Below are 25,803 nucleotides of genomic sequence, written 5' to 3'. Positions count from 1 at the left end.
GTTGGTATAAGTGGTGAGAGTATGCAGCCAGGAAGATACAGGACATTAGCACTGCTCTGTTGGAAGCAGGATAAAATGCCATCCTGCTGGTCATTTGCTGCGTTAGCCAGAAACTTAGCTTTTCTTTCTGTCTTTGTTTAGTTTACATACATACACATGACATACACAGCTGAAGGAAGATAAGGCAGTATGCTCCTTTATTACATATTTTTATTCACTTCCAAACTCGAGCCATGCTGTACACCGAGGCAGATGTCCAATGGCAAATAGTGTTAGATGGCTTATTTAAGTACTGCATAAATAATGCATACATGCAAAAGACTGAATTCAGGTTGCAAGTGTAACCTTCATTCTGACATTTCCCTGTGTTAAGGGATTGACACACTGGAAAGTAAAGCGTCTACAGAAAGACTGCCATGCTTTTAAGAAAAGCAGAGTATGAAGAACCCTTCAGTTCCCATTATGTGCCACAACACTGATAATCTTTGTGGTTCTTCAGAATTAAAACCCTTAGATTTGCCAAACTGTTTGAGCAAGTGTGATAATTGCTAGCGATGTAGGGTTTTCATCTAGAGCAGGTTAGCACTCGAGGAACAAGGAGCACTTTGCACGTTTTTGCACATTTCAGAACCCAGAGGGAAGCCCCCTCAAGGGGTTTTCTCTTGTTGTTTGCTGGGTTTTATCTTGTTGGCTGTACAATGTCTGCTCACGAGCCTTCCCCTTCCATTAAGGTAGCCTCTTGCAAGAAGTCTCAGTCCATCTTCAGTGTCGTCCCATGACAGTATTATCCTGTGTGCTACCCTTCAGTTGTCTGTACTGCCCAAAGCTTATATGGGCTGCTGTTCTCCCACTGGTGAGATCACAGCAGATTTCACCTGAGTTAAATTGGTAAAATCAGCACAGATTTTGTTGAAGAAGCCATTAACGGATTTCTGACTTGGATGGCTTGTTGCTGGGTAGCAACACGCCATAGGAGGTGCAGAGAAAGAGTGGGGCCTTCTCCTTTGTGGCAGTAGTGAGCTGAGAGGTTGTCCCGGCTGCAGCGTGGAGCTTCATCCAGCTCCTGAACTGAACCCACCTCATCGTCCTCTTACAAAGTTCATCCCATTACTGAGTCAGTCTTGCTTATCACTGTGCCCTGTGTCAGGTCTCTCTCCAGCTTTATTCTGACAGGTTTCACCCCCAGTCATTCCTCTGCCCGCTTTGCTGCCATGCCCCTGGGCCACACCGTGTGTGAGAGACCTGCCCCTCCTGGTGGGGACATGCCACAGCGGCAAGGGAGGCCGCAGGGAGGGCACACATTTCTTCCAAAACCTGCTCTCAGTAGCGTTATCTGCAGGCCCAGTCTTCTTCCAGCTCTCTGCTGGCTAGTCCTTGCTTCAGAATAATAAGGCCTTATTCAGCAATAAGCCTGGCTGCTCAACTGGATGCCTCCTCGCTGACGTTGAGGGGAGACAAATGCTAAGTGACAATAATCGAATTTCGTAACGATGAAGAATTTGAGGAAAGTAAAAGACAGTTGCATCAGATTCATGTTGGAGTAAATCCTTTTGCTGCAAAGCCAGGAGAGACAATTAGTGTCTGTGTGTGTATACTTCACTAGAAAAAAAACACCAACACATAAAGACTGTATGACCGTCGTAAGTTTAAAAAACAAACAAAAAAACCTTGTTTATTTTGCATCCATCACTATATAATAGAAGGAAGTGAATATTGATCTTCTTGCACCTCTTACCTCCAAGGTGCCATATATTTCTGTTTTATTGGAAGTAGGAGGTAAATGGCATGTGTACCTGAGGAGGGCCTACGCCGACAAACGGACTAGCCTTAATATAAAGCATGCACGTTTTCAACAGTGACTCTGTGGGGCAAGCTGGTTTGTTTGTTTTGTTACTTGATTTGTAAGAGAAATGTTTAAACAATCTGCGTTCCTGCCCTGTTAGGATCTAATCTACTTATTTTGGAAAATTTCACTCAGAATGACAGATCGTACAGAAACTGAACTCTGCCTCTTCTTCATCCTGTATTTCCTTTCTTCTGTCTCTTTTCAGTTTTGATGACCCTCTGAGAGCACAAGAATTCTGGGTTTCTCCTCAGATTAGGGTAGAGTTTTTTGGTTTGGTTTTACTGACTTGATTGGATCTCTTTTTGCATTGCTTTAGATTCCTATAGTAATGTATTGGCCGGATGAGTTATGACAGGTTTTGGCCTTGAATAAAGTTGGCATGAAACATATGCTAGCCATGTGATGAGAATGAAATGGGGATATAAATTTTTTTAAATGGGGAAAGGCTATAGTCTGAACAAGCCATTTGTGCTATAAACCCACTAAAATCCAGATGTTTTGACTGATGGAATGAAAAACAACAATACTTCACATGTCCCAGAGAAGTTCTGAAGTCATAATGTGAATACAAGGGCATATGGTTTTTATCCTTATTGTCAATAATTCTTCTCTTTAGTGAAAAAAAAAAAAGAAAATTATTTTAAAAGTAAAGTTATTAGTTATATTTCAACATTTCCACCCTATTTTTTTTGCTGAAGTGTTTTAACTGTTGTTGCCTAAGGACTGTATTACCAGGCCAATGCTCCTTGAATAACAAACTTACTACACACTTACTAAGCTTTCTGATTTGAGGTATTTTTATATGTATGCATATATATGTATATATAAAAAATATATAAATTTGTAAGTGGGTCTGTCTTTCAAGTTCTGGCAAGCTTCTGACTACTATACAGTAATGCTTTGGGCCAGTTTTGCTGCTCAAAAAAAAGGGTAGTTGCAGCTTTATTACAATTGATATGGCTGGGCTTTTGTTGCTTTTTTTCTAATAAAGGCACATATGGGTTAATGAACCTTTATAAAAGATATAATTATATTAGAATCAAAATGTAAAGAAGCATTTCAATATGGACATATTCTTAATATAGGATTAAATTTCAGTTGTGTGTAGTCTACGTAGTTAATTTAATCAAAAAAACCTCAGTTGTTCCCTCAGAGAGGGGAAAGAATAATCTGGTTGGAACTTGGAAGTGTCACACAGTGGAAAGTGTGCAAGCTGGGGATAGAGAAGGCATTTTTTCCACAGAATTTGTATGCATTTTTATCAGGAAATTGTTTGCTACAAAACGTAATACGTGTTGTCGACTTCAGTGCTTACCATCTCTTCCTACTGGTAATTCTCATATTACGTTAAGTAGTTATTTGTGCCTTGTTTCTGCTTTCTGTTTCTCTTCACCATTCATCTGAGAGAGGGAAAAAAGCAGAACAACAACAACAAAAAAACCTCTGAGCAAGTGGCTGTATATCTGAAAAAAGACCCTGCATTTGCAGGTGTTCTTATTTGATTTAAGACTAGTAAAAGCAATTGTTTCTCCATTGGTGAAGTTATTTAATTTCCTGTTTTCATTTTTGTAAGCAAAGGAACATAGATGAAATTAGCATTCCAGTTTCGTATTTCTGGTTGCCCGGGTTAGTTACCATCATTTTGTCCTCAGGAGTGATGAAATAAAATTAGCAAGGCAAAATATTGTTAGGTTATTAATGGGATGTGATAGCTTGAACCAGACTGTATATCGATCATGTACGACAGACTAAAACATTGCTTGAGAGGATATTAATATATAACATATTAAGAGCAGTAAGACGACGAGCAGAAGAGGTCAATGGATTATTTCTGTGTATCTCAGATTCTGTTAATGATTCCCCTTCATTTCAGCTTTGTGCATATGCAGATCCCATTCAGCTTAGATTTTTTACACATGAAAATATGCACATGATAAAAAGAATCAGCATAAGGGCTTTGCTGGGACTGGGCTTCAGTCCTTTCCATTAGGACTTTCCATCCAGGAGGGCCAACCGTATCCTGGGATGCATCAAGCACAGCATCGCTAGTCGGTCGAGGGAAGGGATTGTCCCGCTCTATTCTGTGCTGGTGCAGACTCACCTCGAGTACTGTGTGCAGTTCTGGGCACCACAGTACAAGAAGGACATTAAACTGTTGGAGAGTGTCCAGAGGAGGGTGACGAAGATGGTGAAGGGCCTAGAGGGGAAGACGTATGAGGAGCGGCTGAGGTCACTGGGCCTGTTCAGCCTGGAGAGGAGGAGGCTGAGGGGGGACCTCATCGCAGTCCACAACTTCCTCGCGAGGGGGAGTGGAGAGGCAGGTGACCTATTCTCCGTAATCACCAGTGATAGGACCCGCGGGAACAGTGTTAAGCGGAGGCAGGGGAAGTTTAGGCTAGACATCAGGAGGAGGTTCTTCACCGAAAGGGTGGTTGCACATTGGAACAGGCTCCCCAGTGAAGTAGTCACTGCACCAAGCCTGTCTGAATTTAAGAAGAGATTGGACTGTGCACTTAGTCACATGGTCTAAACTTTTGGGCAGACCTGTGCGGTGCCAGGATTTGGACTTGATGATCTTTATGGGTCCCTTCCAACTCGGGATATTCTATGATTCTATGATTAATGCAAATGTAAAGAAATGATTTTTTTTGGCTTCTCTAAAGCATGCAGGTATTTTGTTTCAAGTGAATTGCAGTCTAGTAATATGTAACCCTTCAGGGCTTGCCACTGTAAGTCACAGCAAAATGAAATGTTTGTGCTGTAGCAGTTTATAAAACTTACTTGCGTGTCTTGGGAAACTTGCAATTTGACATAAAAGGAGCATTCCATATGTTAGTAGTTTAATAAATATAATAAATTACATCATAAATGTATTTGTTTTATGGAATTGTTAGAAATAACTTGAACTTCTTTACTATTGTTGGCTTTTAACTAAGGATCCATAACTTGAGTACAATCTGTAAGAGATATTCCAGTTTCTAAATACAGGCTTTGCTTTCCATAATTATCTTATATAGATTTTTGTTATGGGAGACCATATGCACATGTTATTGATGTACAGATATAGATATGCTTATACCTACAGAAGAGAGAATGCATATGTAATGTATGTGCCCACATACGTATTGTATGACATTTATATTATTGAGATGGGTAATACATAAGGATATGAACATTCAGCCTGTTAGGTTTTGCTTTATGGCTACACTTAATTGTGCCACAACAGCAAGTATGAAGAGCTTTATCTAAAGTCATACAACGACTGCGACAGAATTGGGAATAGATCCTGTTCAATCCACTGCTCTAGCTGGTAGATCATGGCCTTAAAAACACTTTTCTTACAGAAACTAAAGCAAGAAGTTGGTCAATATTATGAATTAAGTTTCCAAGCCCATATCTTAATAGTTACATAGCCTTTACGTGTACCTTTCAAATTTCAAATAGAAAAAAGTTTCAGGTATTGCCTGTCTCCTGAAGACCCAGCTGAACTGTGGCACTGCTATTTTGCGTTAGAATAGGCTAGATGGAAGCTTAGATACAATATGGTAAGTGTATTAGAAGTATCAAATATGTCAAAGAATGTGCATATGATGTGTTTTGGACTGGTATTTTCAGCTTGTGATTGGAAAAAAAAGAACATTTCTTTTAGGTACTGTTATGGAATCTCACCCCAAATACATCAAGCAGTGTAACAGCCACTTTTTCTACGTGGATTCTGCCTCTGTGGTTCGGCAATGGGTGCATGCAAATGCAAAATGGACAAGGGAGGGAAGGAACATCTGCAAGATGTTTTCTATTCATGGATTCCACTCCGGAAAAAATATGGGTGCTGCAATAGTCATGTTTGTGTTAGCTTTCCTCGTCTGTATCCATTCGTAGACTGAAGAATGGGTAGCTACAATACTCCATTCTTACCATGTAGTTGTCGATTGTATCTACTCCATTAGCTGAAGCTTCTTCTTAATGCAATTACCGAATTCTTACAATAGATACATACCATACGTCATACATAAATGAATGCTAATTGTAATTCACTCACATCATGGAAAAATAGTTACAGATCTGTCTAAAAAGAGCTCTGAACTTCCAAGAAACTTTTCCATCCTATCAGCAAATAAGGAATTGCACATGATCTTTCTGAGTGGCCTTGTCTTTTCTTTTGCCTCTGGCTTTGCACATTTTTCCAATCTTCATGTGGTTTTCATCTCCTGATGCTGTTCAAGAGCCAAGGAACCAGATTTGGCAGTCTGCTTGGCTAGTAGACAGGCGTTTCTGGTGGAATGATGAGATTCTTCAAGCCAGATGAGCCTAATCCTGTTTTCTAAGAAACAGAACTTCCCCTGTGTTTAACTGGGACACACAGTGGCTTGTAACTTTAAATAATAAATGTCTTATGGCTTTATTATGGGACAGAAGTGATGAGGCACGATCTCTGTAGTAACTTGTTTAGTCTTCGTATGACTTGTTACTACGAATTTCTTGACATCAGCAAGATAAAAGATGATACACAAAATCTGTGCAATCTTTTAATTTTAATGCAGTTCACAGTCATTGACTTTGTAAATAAGTGTTGCTATTTGGCTAAAAGCTCATGCAAATTGTAAGTTTGGAATTGGTTTATCGTGAGTGGAGGACACCTCGTTTGAGAGAAAAGAGGAATTGTTGGTGTCAGCTGTTCTTTACTGTGGGAAGTCACTTTTCTTAATTGTACTGAAAAGAAAACGCTGAGTAGATACACCTTGATTGTGTGGGATTTTCTTCTGTTTGCATTAATTTTTCTAATATTCCTATAGGCAGGATAAAGAATCTTATTGTCATGGAAACTGTGGACATTCAGCTATTTCACAGAACCTGTAACAGTTTTTTGGTGGGTCAGACCCCTGGGTCCATAGCTCAGCACTGGCCAGTGTCAGACTATGCATGTCCCAAGCAAGTAGTGTGGTGCAGGAGGAGGTCGCTGCAGGGCTGTGGCAGGTGCTTCTGAGGAGTTTGGACCTCATTAATTGCATTTTGAGGGTTTTACTTTGGACAGGAGGTGGTGTGCTCCTGTCAACGGAACACCCTGCTACATGTGCCTCAAAGCCATCTGAAGGAAAGGTATCTTGTGACAAATGTCTGCTTTTTGGTTCACAAGCCCTTCTTCTGGGGGCCGGTCTAGCAGGTGCCATTTTGTCCCCATGTCCATTTCATGTAGTTAACAGTAGCTTGTCATTGTCTCAGCCAGTGATGCTTGTAAAGAGATATCATGTGCAGAAAGCAGTCTAATTTCTGTTCTTACTTCTGTTCCTGGTTTGTTTCTGTTCCTGCTTTTTCACACATGCTATGTGACTTTTTCTCCTCACTGGCCAAAGATGGAGTGGAGGCCATAAAGATGGCTTCCTTCTGCAGCTGTGGCAGCTCCTATGTAAGCACACACCAGACGAGCTGAACTCCTTGTGTTCGAGGAGAAAGACATGGACCGTGTGTTACTTTCTTGAGTTTTCCCTGTTGTGTGTATGCTTTGCCCTTGTTCCACTGAAGGGTGTGGGGCACAAGATTGGACTGGTAAGGTTGGTTCTCTGCACTGAGGTTGATTTGATGGGTCAGAACTCGCAGCTGTTCCAAGCTACTGCCATGACTGGATGAATTTTGGGTGTCTAAACCTGCTCTTGAAGATATGGCTGTCGTCCTATGGAGTCTCATGCTTGCAGTACCTACTGGTCTGTGGCTAACCAGTTTGGGGAGGGAGGGTACGTCTATAGTGGGTTAAGTCATGACCAAGGTCTCCAGTGCCATCCTCCAAATCCTGCCTTCTTATAGATGCGCAGCAGATGTGAGTGTCTAAAAATGAGGAGATTTACTCCTTTCCTACTGCTGTTTGACCACTTACTCCTTCTAGATGGGCAAAGTCACTCTCTGTCTTTTCTCTCAATGCCCTTTTTGACCTTTTCTTCCTGTTCACAGATGGCTTTGGCAGCTGTCTCAATGACCCTCAGGAAACCTCACAGACTGGGGATTGGGACTGAGTTAGGGAAAAGTGTAGTTGAAAACTACCAGCAGTGCACCACACAGGATAACGAAGGGGGAAGGGTGAATTTGCTCGTACCCTGCTTTTCTGAGAAATGACAAAGGAAGGAGAACTGACAAAGGGAGGAGTGGTAAAGTCTGCCCTGCTTCCGTGGCTTGGAGAGGAGACAGTTTTAAGGATGAGGAAGGCAATGCAGACTGATTAAATCCTGCAGTATGGAGAATAATTCTTCCCTATTCTTAGCAAGATAGCATTCATTTCTCCTCGGGTAGCATCTATTCCTTCTCTGCTGTCCTTTGCAGAGGAAATGGACTGCCAGTTCTGTCCCTAGGCTTCTGGCTGTACCTGCTCCAGAGGGTCTTCATAACCAGAATCCCTCAATCCTAGGAAGTGCCTCCACACTCTTCCGCACAAGAATGCAGCAGCCAAGAACTGTGTTGGCCGTGTCGTGAGCCGTAACATCCCTAGTCCATTCTCCCTGCCATAGCTTTCTTGCTGCTGCACCCCCGAAAACAGAGGAGCTTGGGAGGTCTGTATTCAGAGAGCTGGAAGCACCCCGGCCTGGACCCATGCTGTTGTAGGTCATGGGTCAGGAGACCCCAAACACTGTGTGTGGAGCCAGTGGTGTGATGTCAGCCAGTAGCTCCCCTGCGTTTGGGCAGGGAAGGGGCCTCGCAGCTGATGGCCCCAAGAAATGTCTTGTAAAATAGTTTTTGTGGTGAGACTGATGGTATGCATTGCTTTTTTGCAAACCTGAGGCTTCATGCCTGTGATCCACCATGAATGTTATGCTTCCCCCCAACTTTCCCTCCATCTTAACACAGTATTTAGAGAAGCAGTTCTCCAGGTTGGAGTCATGGGCTGTGGCAAAGAGAGCTGATGCTGGCTGTGGCATGGAGCTGGCACAAGATGGTTGCCCCAATGTGTCCTTGCGGATCTCACCAGAAGGCTCCTAGAAGTGGTGCCTGAGGTTTCAGTCTTCCCTGGCTCTCTGAAATGAAGAATCAGGGTTTCAGAGGATGAAGGTCCAACTAGGCAGCAGATTTGGTGAAGTGCTTTCACCTGAAGATCTGTTCTGTAATAGAAGCTGGGCCACCTGTCCAAATGTGGTTGTTGCCTTTGGCTGCAAGGAAACCGCCTTCATCATCTTAAGCTTTACATGACAGTTGGTCCTCTTGCACACAAAGGCAGTCATCACATTGGCAACTCCAGATAATGTCACTGAGTTATCTTGTGCCTGAGAAAATTTTATTTTCCCTTGGTAGAGGTTGACAGGCAATGTTGTTTCCTTAAGGCCCTGGGTGGCACCACGCTGGATCTTCAGAGTGGCAGATGTCACCGTGGGGAAAGGACAGCAGGAGGAAAGAATGTGCCATAAAATAGAAGGGGGTGAAAGAGGAGACAAGGTCTTCAGAAAGGAGGGGTCATCTAGAGGAAGCAGAGCAGATAAAATAGGGAAAGAATATTAAGAGGTGGGCAAAGCTGAACACACGAACTGCAAACCCTCCAGGGTGATGGGTGACAGTAAAAAGGAAGGGACAGATATCATTTGACTTGTTAAGTGACAAGAGACGACACGGCATTGCATGGGTTTTCAGTGTTTTGAGACCTCTGTTGCCGGAGGTATGCCTTCATGTTGGGTTAATAGTGTTGTGTTAATAAAAGTGACACCCGGCAAGGGGCTGTGGCTGTCATTCCGACAAGGCTTGCTATCGAGCCCTGCCTGAACAAGACCCGTAGCATTGTGTGCAGGCAGGCACGTGGTCTCGGACTGAAGAAGACAATCTGAATTTCTGGGTTCAGATCCCTTTTGGATCTTTCATGATAACTTGTATTTTGTTTTGTTTTTAAATCTGAAAGTGGGATGAAAAGCAGCCCCTGAGTGTACTAGACTTGTTTTATTACTGAACAGTGAAAGGTTACTTTAAACCTTAAAATGCTATAATTTCTAGGGAAGTCAGCATTCAATTTCAATTTTGTCTGTAGAATAACCTGAGAATGTTTAGATAGTTTAAATCTATCGCATCTATTGTGCATGGAAACTGCAGAATTTGCATTTCCGTTGCCCGGTTCTGTAAATAGGTAGAACTGTTGCTTTAGCAACAAGCATAATTGTGACTACAATTTAAATTAAGGTTATGAATATTGTACTCAGCAAAATAATGTAGCTTGCAAACTTTAATCATTGTGTTTCAAGTGTTAATTGTATTTCAAGTTAGTCTCTTATGGCATCTGTGTGGGTTTTGTGTGTGAACACCTGAGCTGTGTTTTCTTTACCTTGACTTCTTATAGAGACAATGTCCGTGGTAGTTATTATCTACACAAGACCATTGTTTCTGTTTTGCTTTTCAAAGCCTCTGTGTGTGTGCATTAGGTAGTTTAATAAGTGTTCTGTCTGTACAATGTGTAAGTGTACTGCCAAGTAAACGTCTTGTATTGGGCCTGGTGTAACGTGCCTTTCTCCATTAGGCTTCAGCTTAATGTTGAGGGAGTTCCAGGTACATCTGACTCCTGCCTACCAGTCATGGCCAGTCTGCAGCAATTTCAGAACTCTGCGATGTAATTTCTTGGTGAATTCTTGTTTAAAAGTTACTCTTACACCTGTGATGTGTTACAAAGCTGATAAACATTGATGCAGGCCTCCAGATTGCCTCATCACTTAAGGAGAGGAACACAATCTGGAAGAATTGCCATGGCTCGTGTGGAGGACAAGAACTCCCTAGCATTTGCTCAGCACTGTGCTAGTCTTGCTTCCAGTTCCCAGATGAGCTCCTTTGCCACTAGTTCAAGCGTCCTGGCAAAACCCTAGCGAGTGTTGCATGTTTTTGTTCTGTAGCTTAAACACAAGTCTCAAGGAGTTGGTTTTGTCTTTCTGCAGCCATACAAATTTGGGATATACTGGACTTGGGAGGAGTCCAGGTGACATAATTACTGCATGAAATTGAGGCTTGCTTCCTATGATAAAACTTGCACACCCAGCAAACTCTTGGTTTGTGTGCAGTCATGCTTTTGCAAGTGACTTTATACTTGTGACACACTGTACTATGTGATAAATTTAAGATTAGCAGCAGTGTGATGGGGTTTCCCAAATGTAAGGTGACACACAAGAGTTTTCAGCCAAGTCCAATGCTTACTCGGCCACTGTAGGTAGCTGCTGTGGCTCTTACTGGTAAATGTTAACCCTGGCATTGTGGTAGGGTCTTGTACAGGAACTGCAAGTTTAAGGCTTTCCAGCCAATTTTTTTTTAAAAGCCTGCTTATCCATATAAATGGAGCTCTGTTTAGTTAAAATTGTAAAGACCTCTCAGCTTCCTTCCTTTCCTTCCCCCCCCCTCCCCAAATAATCATCCTCTCAACTTGAGGCTTGCACTGATTAGCTACTTTTCTGAAAGAAACAGTCCTTTTCAAGGAGAGGAGAATCTCATTAAGCCTTTGGTGGGAGCTGCAGCTCTTGATCAGTGCACTAAAGACAAGCTTGACAGTCGTCAGATGAGTTAAGAACTGCAAAAATATTACCTGTCTCAGTTAAACAGTCATCAGTTGAAAGAGTTCATCTCATTCTGAGAATACAGAGGCTTCCGCATACTGTGTGGCACATAAAAAATTAAAGACATCAAGGATGTGAGAAGTCCTAAAGGTGCCATATGTTTCCAAGTGATTTGATAAAAGGCCTTAAATCTGAAAGAGAATGAGGTATGAGGTTTACAAATAAATAGATGGAATTCTGAGAAAGTTAGAGATAAGCCAAGATATAGTTACTGGTGAAATATAAATAAATATCAGTCCACTGCTGTAGTTCCTCAGTTGCTAAGCCCTTTATTGGTGTTCTTTTATTTGAACAATTGTTTCCTGAATTTCTTAATAACAACCGATACAAGAATTGACAAATAGTGCTAAATTGCATGGGTTAATTCACTAGCAATTATTGTACAGATTATTAGTAAGCAAAAAAAATTAGCATCTACTTTTATCTCAAATCACAAAACAAAAGAACAAAAAGAGTGACAGAAAAAATGGTCTTTTGTTAAGTTATTGTCTCATAAAGTTTGGAACCGTGTCAGAATCGCTTTTTTGTTTTGGTTTGGTTTTGTTGTTTGTTTGCTTGGGGATGCTCAGCTCAGATGCAGCATCTGTCTTTCTCTGCAGTCCTTCTTCTACCCGATTTTTCCAGCTGGGTTGAATGCCTTGATGAAGCCTTTCAAATGATCAAATAGATAAAATTGTACATATTCTGTGGGATTATTTCCATTGTTCTTCACCACATGCTCACTGAATAAAATACTTTATAATTCTAAGACTTTGTTGTCAAGCTGCACTCTTGCACTACTTGTCGGCTTTGTTGTTTGTTTTTTCTGTTATCGTAAATTTTGGGAAAGATTGGTCTGCTCATCAACAGATACTTCCAGGGAACCCTTCCAGAACTAGTGATGGAAACTCAGGCCGCTTCTTTGCATTTTTTCAAATCACTGTAAGTCGTTATTTAAAGGTCCTAACCATGTAGGAAGACTATTTTATCAGTGACATTTCATTATTAGAGAGTAACAGGTCTGGCTCTTTTTGACCTAGAAGGTCTTAGAAATGATTCTCTGTTTTGCAAAATACGTTTAGGAGTGGATAGAAGCAAAAGCATCATGAATGTGGGCTGTCACAGGGTTAGGAGCCAGAGTCCCTTGAGGCCGCTTGTGACTTCTCTTTGGGTTGCATTGTTAGGGACGGGGCAGACGGCGTTGGCTGAGGCACAGAGGCACAGTGGTGTGCCCACTCCCACAGGTTTGGTCCTGAGGCACTGTCCATGCCAGCAGTGGCTAATGAGAACAATAGTAAACTGTTCTGTTGTTGCTTGCTGACTCTGAATACGCATTTTCATACACTACTGAGCCACCTTTGAAGTATATTTTATATACTTTTTAAAGGGAACTGAGGATTTGACCTGTTTATTTGCTTGTGTACTTATTATTTTATCAGTAGGAATGTGCATTTATGAAACTGGCTTTTTTGCTGTGGTTAACCTCCCCAAAGGGATCCTATCCAGGGGGTAAGGAAAGGTTTAGATCTTAAGACTGTCTGCATAATGCTTCATAATTACCACCTTCATACCATCAAAGAATCCTGTCCCTGTTGGACAGGACATCTGTTACATCTTTATTGCATGCACTTTCTACTTTGGGATTAGATGGTGATAACTTCGTTAACTCATTCTTCGGCAGCCGTGAAGGTAAGGTGTCTCTGTGTCTTGCCTTTTCATTTCTAGTAGATGTGCTTTTCCTGACAATTACACTGACTCTTTGACGCAGAAATAAAGTTATAAGGATGCCTTCTCATAAGCATTTGGGAGAAATACTCGGCTATTCTTCCAAAAACTTGCAACAACAACCATTTTATTGCAAAATGAAAAATAATTATAATTCTACTTTGGTCGTTCCGTTCCAGTGATAGGCGAGTTTGTGGCCATTTTCCCATGACCCACATTAAACAATAGATTTGCATGCTATCAGTATCGCTGTGTGGGAATTCTTCACTTAAAAACAGAAACCGGCCGCATTTTTCTAAAACGAGGGAGCAGGAGTTCAGATTCTGGAGAGTGACAGGAAAATTTGCTCTAAGCAAAAAAAGCAGGGCTTTTTTGCCAAGAAAAACTTTTTTTCTGTAGTAAATCCGTCACCCATGCTCTAGCAGACTTGCTTAAAAAAACAAAACAGTACTTTTGGGAAGTGCTTTGTTAACTTTTAACAGCCTTTTCCACTACTCTTTGGCTTTCTATCAAGCCTTCTTGCCAAGTTGAAGTGATGTGGTGTGTTTGGCAGTGACATACTTCTTTTAGGTGCCAGTGGTGAGCTATTGCTTGCTAGTCGTTTTCAGTGCTCTGTGAAAGCCTTATCACTGCTAAATACGCCGTTAAAGGAGTTAGAGAAGGCAGTATCCCCTAGTGCTTTTTGCAGAGTTTTGCTTTCAGGTCCTTATTTTTAAAGGTGTGGGTTGTTTTTTCTTTTTTTTTTTTTTTTTTTTCCAGAGGGTTTGGAGGTGGTAGTGCGATGGGTTTTTCTGCTTTGTTTCTGAACTGGTTTCCTAGGGAAACGAGAGTTAAAAAAAGGCTCACAGTCTGTCTGTCTCATTCCTCGGAATAATTGGTACTGGTCAATTTCAAACCAATTTGCTAGAAATTTTAAAAGATGATTACATTGTTCCTAATTCTGTGAAACCTGGCAGTTGGGTCGAGGACAAAGACCTGCGTTAACCAGGGAAAGGTGAGGAGAGCTGAGCCACCTACGTTCTCCTCGGTGAGAGCTCGCTGGCCGGGGAGCGAGTGCTCCACTCCAGCATAGCCACAGAATTGCTGTTTCTCATCAGTTTGAAGAATCCATGGGGTAGGGAGAGAAGAAAAGAAAGGGAAATTTGAGGCTATGGCAGTAAGAGGCTGGAGAACAAAAGACTCATCAGTGGGAATCACTCGTCATTAGTTGTGCCGCTCGTGGAAAATAGCTTGAGTAGGAATTTGTATCGTAGCATTGTATGAGCAGTGATACAGGTAGCAAAACCACATTTCAGCAAAAACTGTTTTTTTTCTCGTACTGATTTTCATCAGATCTTTAACCAGCTGTGTGTACTGGCAGAAGTGGTAACTCCGATTACGTATTGACTGTAAAGCAGGCCGTCTTTGGTGTAGAGGTAACTCTCCCTTACCTCATTTCTAAAGGACGTGATTGCCTAATTCATTGCAAAATAAGCCATCCATTTGTTCCTCCTAGCTTTCCATCTTCTGGAATTAATTTTAGTTTATGTGGTCATTCGAAGAACCGTAAATGGGGTAACACATGCCTCTTCCACATGCCAAGTTACGCAGGAACTGGTGGGGAAATTGCTTCGCAGGGATTGCTGCCACCCCACATTTCCGTGCATTCCCACACAAAGCTTCGCACGTGAAGCATGCCGTAGAAGGGAGCGTTTCCTGTGACATCTGCAAAGAGTGAGGTTTCGGATCATGGGATTTTCCTCTCGAGGCCTGTGTTCCTGCGAGAAGCAGAAGAGCTTGAGCTCCAGCCGGGTCGCTCCCGTTGGCACTGCTGGGTGGCCGAGGTCTCCGAGTGCAGCTGCAAGCTGGCACTGAGAGCAGGTCTTGTGGCTGTCTACAAGATCTGCTACCACAAGAAAATTTAAATCTTGCTCATCTATGGACGCCGACTTAACTTGAAATTCGTATTTTGTCCCTAAGATAGATATTAAAACTTGCGGTGATGAGCGTACATTCCCATAAGCAATACAGCTGAACAAAAACATAGAAGTGTCGGGACGGAGAGCTGGGAAAATGGTAAATATTTTCTGGAGGATGTTTTGCATTTGGATTTTTGTTGCAGTTCCCAAGCATGCTTAATAATTGGAAAGGAAGACAGACTTAGTTTACTTTTTATTCCTTTTTAAAATCTAGGGGACGTTTCCTGGAGAATTTTGTAGGGTTAGATGGGTCAGTTTTATTTCTGTTTATAGACTAACACCTGTTGTGGGTATAGAAGCTCATGGAAGTGTTCGTCTCACCATCATTACAGCATAATGTGTTTAAAGAAAATCCAAACACATTACACCTCCCTTTTCTCTGCATTTAATTTCTCTTCCCCAAATATCTCCAGTTTATATTTGATTTCATCATGTCGCATTCTTTTACCCAGCTTTCCTTTTGAAACATAACCAGACCCAGGGCCAAAATCAAACAGAGAATATACCTTCAAGTAACATTGCTTTCTTAGTTATACAGCGCACATTGCAAGTTTTGGCTGCTCTAACATTTGTTTAGTTTTGCCAGGAAAGCTGAAAACAATTTAACAGACTTCTATGAAAAATCACAGGATTTCCCAAATAAAGGAATTTGATTTAAAGGAGCACCCGAGGAACACTGAAAAGTTGCACTTTATGTTCTCTTCCAAATGGAAAACATGCATAAATTGGAAATGTCATCTCTTTATCTAAAAAACCAAAATACTTCAAGCCAAGAAAAAGATAAAAAGATGAAAGTCACTTCTAAACTTTACTTACTCTAATTCAAAGTATTAAATGCTTAGTATGTACTGCTGCTTTTCAAGAAAAGGAATGTTATTAGTCAATGCAGGCAAGAAATGAGAACATCTGAAATAGGGTAATATATGGACTTTAGTCACAGGATTGGAAAAAATCCATTTCAGGCTTTAAAAAAAATCTAACAAACTTGGCACACGGTATCATCCTAAATAAGATTTTACAGGAAAGACTGAAAACAGCTATTACAACAGAAGGGGAAAATGCGTGTGAAACACTGGAGATTTAATGTGAAAAGAAGCAGAAACCAGCAGGTAACATTTGAATAAAGCCTTCAAGCATTTATAAAGCTATCTGTCCTTTCCCGTATATATACAGCAAAGTGCTGTGTATAAAATATATACAGGCATGACCTGCCAAGAGGATTTTGGTTTCCCCGGAGACTATCAGTTCTCTGTTGCACAGGTTGGCTTGGTGAGTTAGAGCTATCTTGATGAATCCAAACCATTCTCCGCAGGGTTACTGGATATGTCAGTGAATTTAGATCTTTGTGTTAAAGGTTGAATTTTTAAAGTGTAGACTTCTAAATGTCCTCTCTAATGTCCAGTTATTTCACATGGCATGTGCTTAGAATATGCAGTAATTATCTTGTGAAGTGGGGAAAGACCTCCTTTATGGTAGTACCTCGATGGCATTTTTATCGTCAATGTTGCGCCAAATCAGGGATTTTGATCACAATTTTCAGTGTGTCATGAAAAACATACGTCAAATGATAGTGCATGTATTCAATGACAGTTACTGCTATTGACTTCTTTCTCCCCCCTTTTCCCTAAATGTTTTGAAATCCTCTTGTCATTTTTCAGTTTGGGAACTAGACTTCAATCAGATTTATATTTACTAATTATCTCGTGAATATGGAAAAAATTCCTAATTTAATGCATGCAGCCTACTTCGTTCATCTGTGCTTGATTAAGAAAAACCCCAATAATTTCAAGACTGCTCTCAGTTGGTTTGGATGGAAATATGTAGATTGATGAACTTCTCTGCTTTTTAACTCCTTGAAGAGTGAGCGCACACAGGGCTTTATCGTCAGCAGGATACAGCAAATTGGAAAGTTTAGAAATGCTACAAACTTACCATAAAATGCACAAGTTCTGCATAATTTGGAAGTTCCTGAAATGTGCCTTGTTTTATACGCTTCTGAGGATATTACTTGCACTCTTTTACTGCAGTCCAGGTTTGCTTACTGTAAAGTTTGTAGAGTTCAGTGTTGCTTGCTTGCTATATTCTGCAGTTCTAAAATCCCAAATGAAAATTTGCCAGAAATATGGAAAGAACATCGAAGTGAAGCATAAAACAGAGGAGAGGAAAAGGAAAAAGAGGGGGTTATGCCAGGAAAAAAGAAATAGATATATTGAGAAGTATGGGAAGGAGAACATTGGAAGATTCTGGAGGTTAGCTGTGAAACTCCCTGGTGTTAACTGCTGTTGCTGCTGAGAAAAATAGTAAACGTTAGCTAGAGAGCGACCAAAACAAAAGAAAAAAGATGCATCAGCCCTCAAATTGTATGATGCCACTGGCTCCTAGATGTCCGAAGATCTCTTCAGTAAGTTCTGACTACTTCTGTGTTGTTGGGTGGCTCCTCCTTCCCTACCTTTTGTAGTGTTTGATGCCTGGCTACTTGCTGTGAGAGCATGGAACTTGCTGCACCGCTGTGTGGGTGGTGGGACGTCCTATTTCACATCTTCTTAAGCTGTTAAAATGAACGGCATTCAGTGTTTGACTTGGGCGTCTAAAGTATTACCATTGGTAGATTGACTTGGTGTCTGAAGGCTTTAGCACAGGGAACCAGTACTTTTTTGGGAGTGGAAATAGAGACGTGAATTAATGTTCTAGCGCTTCCCGTAGTTCAGAATTACCCGTCTATATTTCAGTGTAATATTTGCCTTTGGAAGCTTACACAGATAACAAGTCTGTATGAATAAAATATTACAACTTTGAACGCTTTCTCCATTTGGTAAGACGTAATTGGAGTTTTCTTGGATTTGTGAAATGTAAATTATCTCTCTTTGTTGTCTCTGTTTGGTCTGCATCAATTTAGGAAGCAGAACCAATTCCTCTCCTTTTACAGAGCAGGAAGGAGGGACAAATAAAATACCATGTCAAAGAGCTGTTCAAGTACAGAAGGGATAGGATTTAGTTCTTTTTTTTCTAGGCACAGGCTAAATGAGAAGGCCCTCCCCTTTTTCAGTCGTTACCCTTGCACTTAGTAAGTGGTCTTCAGAATTTTGCTATTTTGCATAATTCTGCCCACAAGCTAATATATGTGAGCGGTGAGTCATTTAAGAAGTGCCTGTTGATTTATTTAGGTAACTGGAGTCTGTTTCTTGGCTGGTTTTTCACGCTGGTGGATGTGATAGCCTGGGTATGTCATTTTTTTCCGAAACACCAGAAATAAAACTATTCCACGCATAAACCCACCATATTGCAGTGAACGTACCCAGTTCTTGAGATACTTCCCTTGTGCTTGCAAGATACAGGCATGAAGCCTTGACTGGACAAAGAATATAACTCAAAGATGCTGTGAGATTAGGCAACAGAATTGAGGAGAGGAAGTTGTCTAATTGCATTGCATCTTTGAGCTAGCTTAGTTCTTTCTCGATTTGACTAGCGCATATACCTACCATTTCCTAAAGGAAAGAAGAGGATGTCTGTGTGTGTACTTATACATATACTCACATACATATGTATGCATACATAGATTTACATATCTACATAGAGATGTCTATATACATACTTTCAAAGGGTACTTATCCAGTTTCAGCCTTTCTGTTCTCACCTCCTTTCTTGAGATACAATGCTTATGGTTTTGAGTACTTTAAAGTTCCATTATTACTTTCACTAAAAGTAAACACCAGGAGCTTACTGAACAGTCACCCTTCATTTAAATTCCCGATTTCTCTTGCGTATTCATTGTTACTTTCTTTGATGGTGACATTTATTGTATTTGCCTTGAAAATGGAAAGAAAGTCATTTAGCATAACCAAAAAAGCAATGTGAATTATTAACAACCGGTGTCTTGCCTCTGATGACAGCCGGCACGATAATGCACTGAGTCTGTCTGCAGCTTCTTCAAAGTTTAGGAACCTCTGTACGCCCCATGGGAGCTCTATTAGAAAGGAAAAAAGACTATAGTGCAGCTTGTACAGTTTTCACTCCAAAAGGTGGAGCTTTTAACTCATTGAATTCTAGCATTAGTGTGTTTCAGCTAATTAAAACTCTGTGACATTGTCAGAAACATCATACATTCCCTTCTGTGTTAGTCATACTGCGTGAGCATTTTAGTCTGCTAAGTGTGAGTTCAGAAATAAAGATTTGGATCTCCTTGCAAAATTCACCAGAAATCTGTTTACCTCTCTGTTTTTTTCTAAGTTATATTATTGGTATTTTTGCCTTTATTTTCACTGAAGGTACTCTGATTCTTTGATACATTTTCGTTGTTGTTGACGACAAGAAACTACTGGTGGATTCAATGGGGAAAGAATGGTTAAATGAGAGTAATATGACTGCATTGCTTTGCCATGCAAACAATTTGTGCAGTGTCAAAACAAGCTCTTTAGTGATTGTAACAAGGAATGAAAACTTGCAGTTAGATGCCTCTGTAATTTTTTGTTTGAGGTTGACACTGGATGGAAATAGATGTATTCTCCCAGAATCAGGCAGTAAGTGTTTTGATAATATTCAATTAATAGTTTGCTTTCTGCTCTCCAGAGTAATATATTGGCCTTACCAAGACTTAATAGTTGGAAGGGATGATGGTTTGGATTCCTTCAGCTGTTCCAAACCAACTGCTAAATGTCAGTGAAGGACCTTGAAATTTTTCTTATTTATAGAACAGAGAGGATCTTTGCAAGTCTGTGCTTCGTCGTTAGACAAAAGCCAGCACTTCCCAATAGATTTTACCATGCACCCTCCTCCAGGTGGATTCTGACGTTGCCCACCTCTCCCTATGGGGCTTGTGCCATTCAGCCCTCAGGGCCTGTACTGATAAATGTGAGGAGTTTGGCAAACCAAAAAGACACCTTGTAGGATGGTCCTTCACCCAGCAATCACTGTTCAGCTTGCAAAAATTATTTGTGGTCGGAGGGCTATCCAGAAAACTGGAGCTGCCAGGCAGCAGTGTGGGAGCAGCAATCTGGGTTTCCTTTCCTGATACAGCCAAATGAGCAGCTCTGTGCCCAACAGCTGCTGCTGCATTTGACATCTTCCTATGAAATGTTTTAATATAGGTGGAACCGCACCTTCTAGCAAGTAAACTTGCTAGTTTAATTTTTGACCAGCTCTAATGCAAAGGTGGTGTTTTGTTCTGCTAGACGTTGGTCTGCTGTAGATTTGATCTCTTTAAATTAAATTAAACTCATTGGAAAGGAATTAATATTAAATTTTAAAAAAAAAGGAATCCGCATACTAAGTAAAGGAAGTGTGCTTTGTTATTCTATGAAATGGTCAAGGTTGTTATAAACAACCATAAACATGCTAGGAATTGCTCTGTGTGAAAATGTAGGAGATTTTGTGGACTTGGGCCAGATTTATGCGTTCACTCATACACGCGGTCAGTGATATGCTCTATTCCCATATTATTGTCTCCATTCGTTGTTGCTATTTAGTCTCCTGCCAGCAGACAAGCAATTACAGCCAGCTTGGTGGGATTCATGAGGCACAGCAGAGCAAGCTAATGCCATTTTCTATGAGGCGGTCACTAAAGGCAGAAGGTAAATAGTCAAATCTATTATAAAACCCTGCAGGAAATCCATGGATGTTGTTGGGTAATGACTGTATTACCATATGAGCTCAATTTCGCTTGTATCTTCTTTCCATCTTATGTGCTCGTTGCTAGATCTGCTCAGGACCATAGATGCTGGTGCCTGGCCCCTAGCTGAGTTCTTTGTGGTGGCCTCCTACGCGCTTTGTAGTGTGCAGCAGAGAGATTTGGGTGCTTTAGAAGGGCAGCAAAAAACAATCGCCCTGGTAGGAGAGCTCCACAAAGCCCGAGCTGTCCTGGAGAGGAGGTGAGCAGACACCATGTGTCCCGTGAGGCCCCCAGCAGAAGCTGGAGCTCTGCAGGAGGGCCTGCAAGGCCGGAGGGGTCTGGGGTGCTGGGAGGAGGAGGTGGGAGAAGGAGCACGTAGCTCTAGGAGGAGGTGGGGGCCCTGCTCCCAGCGCTTGGGGACTGCCTCATCCTACGTTTTGGAAAAGAAAAGTGACGACTGGATTTCTTGTAGGGACTGAGCCTGCTGAGGTGTTTGAGGCCTGATCAAATAGGGGCGTTGTGCTTGTGGCTACTGGGGCTGTATCGCTTCATTATCTGGGTCCAGTGCGTTGGCTTGTCTTCCTTTTCTGCTTCAGACCACCATTGTACACCACCTTCTGGGCATGTGGTGGGGCAAGGTGATGTCTTGTATAACCTGCACAGGCAGAGTGCATGCAGCTGATGTTTGGTCGCTTTAATGGAAAGGGAAAAGGCTTAATGGTTTCATCTGAAAATGCAAATGAACAAGAAAACTTGAACAAGAAACAGAAACTAGTTATAAAAGGAGTCCCAAAATTTTTGTGGAACTTTTTCATCTGTAATGTGAACTGTCTTTATGGGCTACATCAGTCTTTAACAGCTGTAACTGGAATGAGAGCATAAAAGCCTAATTGGGAAAAGATGTTAAAAAATGAAGACCAGAAAACTCTGACATTTGATTTGTTGGAGTAAACAAGCCAAGTAAGCACCTAGCACAGGGTAAGAGAAGTTAGCATAGAACTGTATGTTTGTCCTTTTAAATAAAGTATTAAGGATAAGTACTGAGAAACTCAGACCTGAATTTGACCTTTTCAGGAAAGCGAAATTAAATAAATGCAGTTTTGGCATTTAACATTTTACTTTTCCTGGATCGTAGCATTGATTCAATTATTTGCTGAGCAAGTATAAAGAAATTAGAAAAAAAAAACAACAATAAAGTTTGTCTTAGCTTTGTCGTGAAGGTATGTAGCAGGGAGGGAAAATTGCTGATTATCAAGTAGAATAGAGTTTAAAATACCTGATTCTGTTGAGAATATATATTGTAAGAAGATGTACTGTAGCTGATGATTGTCTTTATTAAGCATAAGCTAATAGGTGAAACTATGCTTTATTTTATCTGTTTTATATATATATATTATTTGAAAGTGTTGGTTTATGGCATCTCACCTTTCTGTAAAGTGAGACGTTACCAGCTCCAGAATGAATAGCCTGTGGTAGCTTGCAGAGATACCAAACACAAAAGAACAGGAGTCTTCCATTGTAATACCATAAGATGAGTGTGAGCATATATCAAGAAAAGACAGCTGACGAACTGTGTGGCATCGTCTGACTGCGAAGGCCTCGTTGGCTGTAGGATTCATTGGTGCAGGTGGCTGTTTGATCTCTTTGGCAGCAGCCCTTGATGGTTCATGGAGGCTCTTCTTGGAGGTGCCGCTGATGCTTCCTGCTGCTCACCCAGTCCTGTTGATAATTTGGGAGAATCTCTCATGACTGCCACAGTAATGCAGCTCAAGAAGACCTGCAGGGAAAGAGGAGCACATCAAAACAAGAAGGAGAAACCAGTTATCCTACATAGTGTCTCCCCAGCCTTATGTATTTCCGCAACCATATTTCTCAGCCTACTCTCATCCCTCAGGATCCCTGTGGCAGACTGCACCACCTTCCTCTGTTTCTGCAGCTCCAGAACGTGATTTCTGGGAAACAACTGTCTATCAATGTACATGGTTCAATCTGTAGATTTTTATCTTAACTCTACCTTTTTATTATTATTATTTATTTTTTTCTTCTGTGGGAAGATGGGGTCAGTGAGTGTTTGGGCAGGTTTCCCTTATTAGCAGCAAAGAATGCACAAGTCAGTAGACCCAGGAAAGTCATTTGGACCTTATAAATATCAGTTGTGTAACACAAACTTTTTTTTTTTCTTTTTGACTTTTCTCTAAGCTGTAGTCTTGTGTATGTATCCAAGCATTGCTGGAAGTATTGTCAGCTTCAGTTACCAGTCAGGCAACGAATTACTCTGTCTGATAATCAGTTCCAAAAGCAACCAGCACTTCTGTTTCCACTTTTAGCTTTAACAAAATAAAAAAAACACCACAGCATCTGTCATTTACAAGTTTCTTATGTAGTCTTTTAGATGCAGACAGAATAAACAAAAGATACTTTGAGGTCAGGTTGTGAAGTGCAACAATAAATAAGGAAACATGGAGCAGAATGTAAATCTTAGACCTGACTTCATTTCAAGACCTACAGGGATGCTGCTAAAAGAATTGAGCTTTATCTTCTGGTAAAGCAGAGGCTTCTCACAACTATAATAACTACTGGAGTCATTAAAGGTTTTAATTGATCATTTATTTGCTCTGTTACCTTACTCAAGTCCTTATTCTACACAACTTTGTTTTTCCTTTTTCTTTTGAAAGAAAGACACGATTAGAAATCTCTTTAAAAACTGAAACAAAATGTTTAACGGATTTTATTTGAAGTTGTATAAGACTTTATGAAAATGTTAGTATTCTGTATTTAAACTAACATAAGGACAGACTAGATCCATGACTGCTTTCATAACTCATGTAGGTTGAACCTACGTGTAGACACCTTAGAAGAATTAGTGTAAGAAATCAAAGAAATCTTTTCATTTCAGTTTGAAGATGGTTGGAGGATGAACGTGACTCTCCAGGAAGGTGTGATGTCCTTTTTCAACCAATTTTGAGATAGAACTTTATGATTCTTAACCTAACTTAATTCCCAGAAAGATACTGGAACACGTTTATACTCCGGAGGATAATGAGTAGGAGGGATTTCTCTGAAGGAATCCACATCACATGGCAGCATAGCAAGAATGCGCAGGTCTGTTGACCGAGGAAACCCATTTTGACCTTGGATATATCAGTTGTGTAACAGGAACTTTCTTTTCCTTTTGGAGAATCTGTGGTCAAAGGAGAAAATAGCAGTAGCTCACCATCAAAGCAAAAAGATATATTGACTGCAAGACTTAAAATATTTCTGTCCATAGTCTATTAATATTCACTGTTTTCATTAACATTTTCAGCAATAGACTACTACTGGGTGTATTTATTGAAGTTTGCTAATCTGAGATGTGCAGTAAGTACTGTGGAGGTAACAATCAAGAATGGCTGTTGAGAACTGAAAGAAAAAGAATATGAAATTCATTGAGGACATTTGGCCACTGTTAGTTGAGGAGAAAACTAGAACTGATCTCGCCTCTAGGTAATAATTACGATGGACTAGGTGGGTGATCCATTCCAGCTCTGTTTTCTATTACCTTTCTTTTTTAATCCTCAGGTGTACATCCCAAGGCTCCAGTTGCATGCATTTTCATCCTTTCCCCTCATGTTTAGCTTTTAGGGGTAAGCAATCACACTCCAATGGTAATGAATAGTCTTTCTATGAGTTTTATGAAGGCATACTCAGGAGAATCCAGAGACAAGGTTCATATGCAAGGCAAGCATGAGTTTTCGTAGACGATTGTTAAAAATTGGAGCACCATCACCAGAATTAACGTTGTGGAATAGTGTTTAGTCATTTAATTGTATCCATGTAAAACCCTCATTGGGCTTTCATGTTCTTTTAATTAATTAAATTATTTGAAGCATATTTGGAGATTGTTGGAATCTTTGTGTCACAAGAGGAAAAAGGTGTTTTTAACATCTGGGTTTCTTTCCCTATGTTGATCCCCAGTAGGGTCCAGTAAGTAAGTCAGCTGTGTTATTTATTATACATTATTCATTGGGGTATCCCTTCTTATGACTCTCATGTGATTTGTAAGCTGTTACAGAAGGTAGAGACCTATTGTCAACATACTCATGGCTTGGATTTCTCATTTTATTTGCAAAAATAATAAAAACACTGCATCTTCCAGTCCTTGGTCAAAAAGTTCCATTATCCTCTTCTGTAGTATGGTCTTATATGAAGAAAAAGCGTACCAAGCACAGCTATTCTATTATTATTTGAATTATTCCTCTGTATTATTGGTTTTGAATATTTATTAGTTTTTGATAACCTCTTTCATTATTCATAAAGGGTAGCCACATAATTTGATGAAAAAAGCAGTACAATGAAACCTTATTTTGCATAGCTGGTGTCTTTCATACAAACTGTTCTCCAGTGCTTTTTTCACGTAAGGGCCCAAGCTTGCAAGGTGCTGGGAACCTCTGTTGTGTTTCCTGCAACATCCCCTCCCTCCTGGTTTCAGGAGGAGGGGAAGCTATCCAGCACCTCTCCATACAATATGCTCTGGCATATTTAGGGATGAAATAATAAATAGCTCCCAACAGAGAGAGAAACGAAGAGGCAAAGGCAGGGAAGGAAGCTCTCTTTTCAGAGAAGATGTGAAAAACATATGAAGAATTACTGATGTAGAGAGACAGAGAGTAGAAGGTTGTTTTTGGTGATTTATGGGATTTTCTTTTGAAGCTCACAAGATGATGCCAAGGAGATGCAGGGAACTGCATGTACTGACCGCAGTATCTGTTCATATGTCAAGGGTCTGACAGTAGTCAGCATCATCAGATGCTTTGCAGGGAGGCATAACACCCCACAGGAAGCAGATTGGACACGGATTATTTTCACGCATTAGGTCTCATCCTCATCTCTAATATGTTCTGGTTTAAACCCTGACATACTAGGTTCAGTGTCTGTTCTGAAGGGTTTGTCATCAGTACAGGTATTCATTGCTCTTAGTATTGTTACCAACATACACTTTAGAATATTTGGTATTGGTATCAGATATTGGTATATCTATATTGGTAGATATTTGGTCTCAACAGCATTTTGTCAGTGATCTCCAAGTCTAATAATACAGCTTTTGTGTAGATGTCTACTTCTGTTTATTACTTTTGAATTTGACATGTTCTCCCTTCA

The 25,803-nt window shown here is 40.7% G+C and overlaps 1 protein-coding gene across 3 annotated transcripts in view; it reads left to right on the top strand.

Annotated features, from left to right (window-relative positions):
• RFTN1 (raftlin, lipid raft linker 1) overlaps window positions 1-25,803 on the top strand; it is a 96,454-nt gene that overhangs the window by 12,868 nt on the left and 57,783 nt on the right. The window lies entirely within an intron of this gene.

The sequence above is a fragment of the Cygnus olor genome, chromosome 2 (genome assembly GCF_009769625.2).
Source record: "Cygnus olor isolate bCygOlo1 chromosome 2, bCygOlo1.pri.v2, whole genome shotgun sequence".
Classification (NCBI taxonomy): domain Eukaryota; kingdom Metazoa; phylum Chordata; class Aves; order Anseriformes; family Anatidae; genus Cygnus; species Cygnus olor.
The sequence above is the reverse complement of the archived record's forward strand: the minus strand, read 5'-3'. Positions and strand labels throughout refer to the sequence as shown.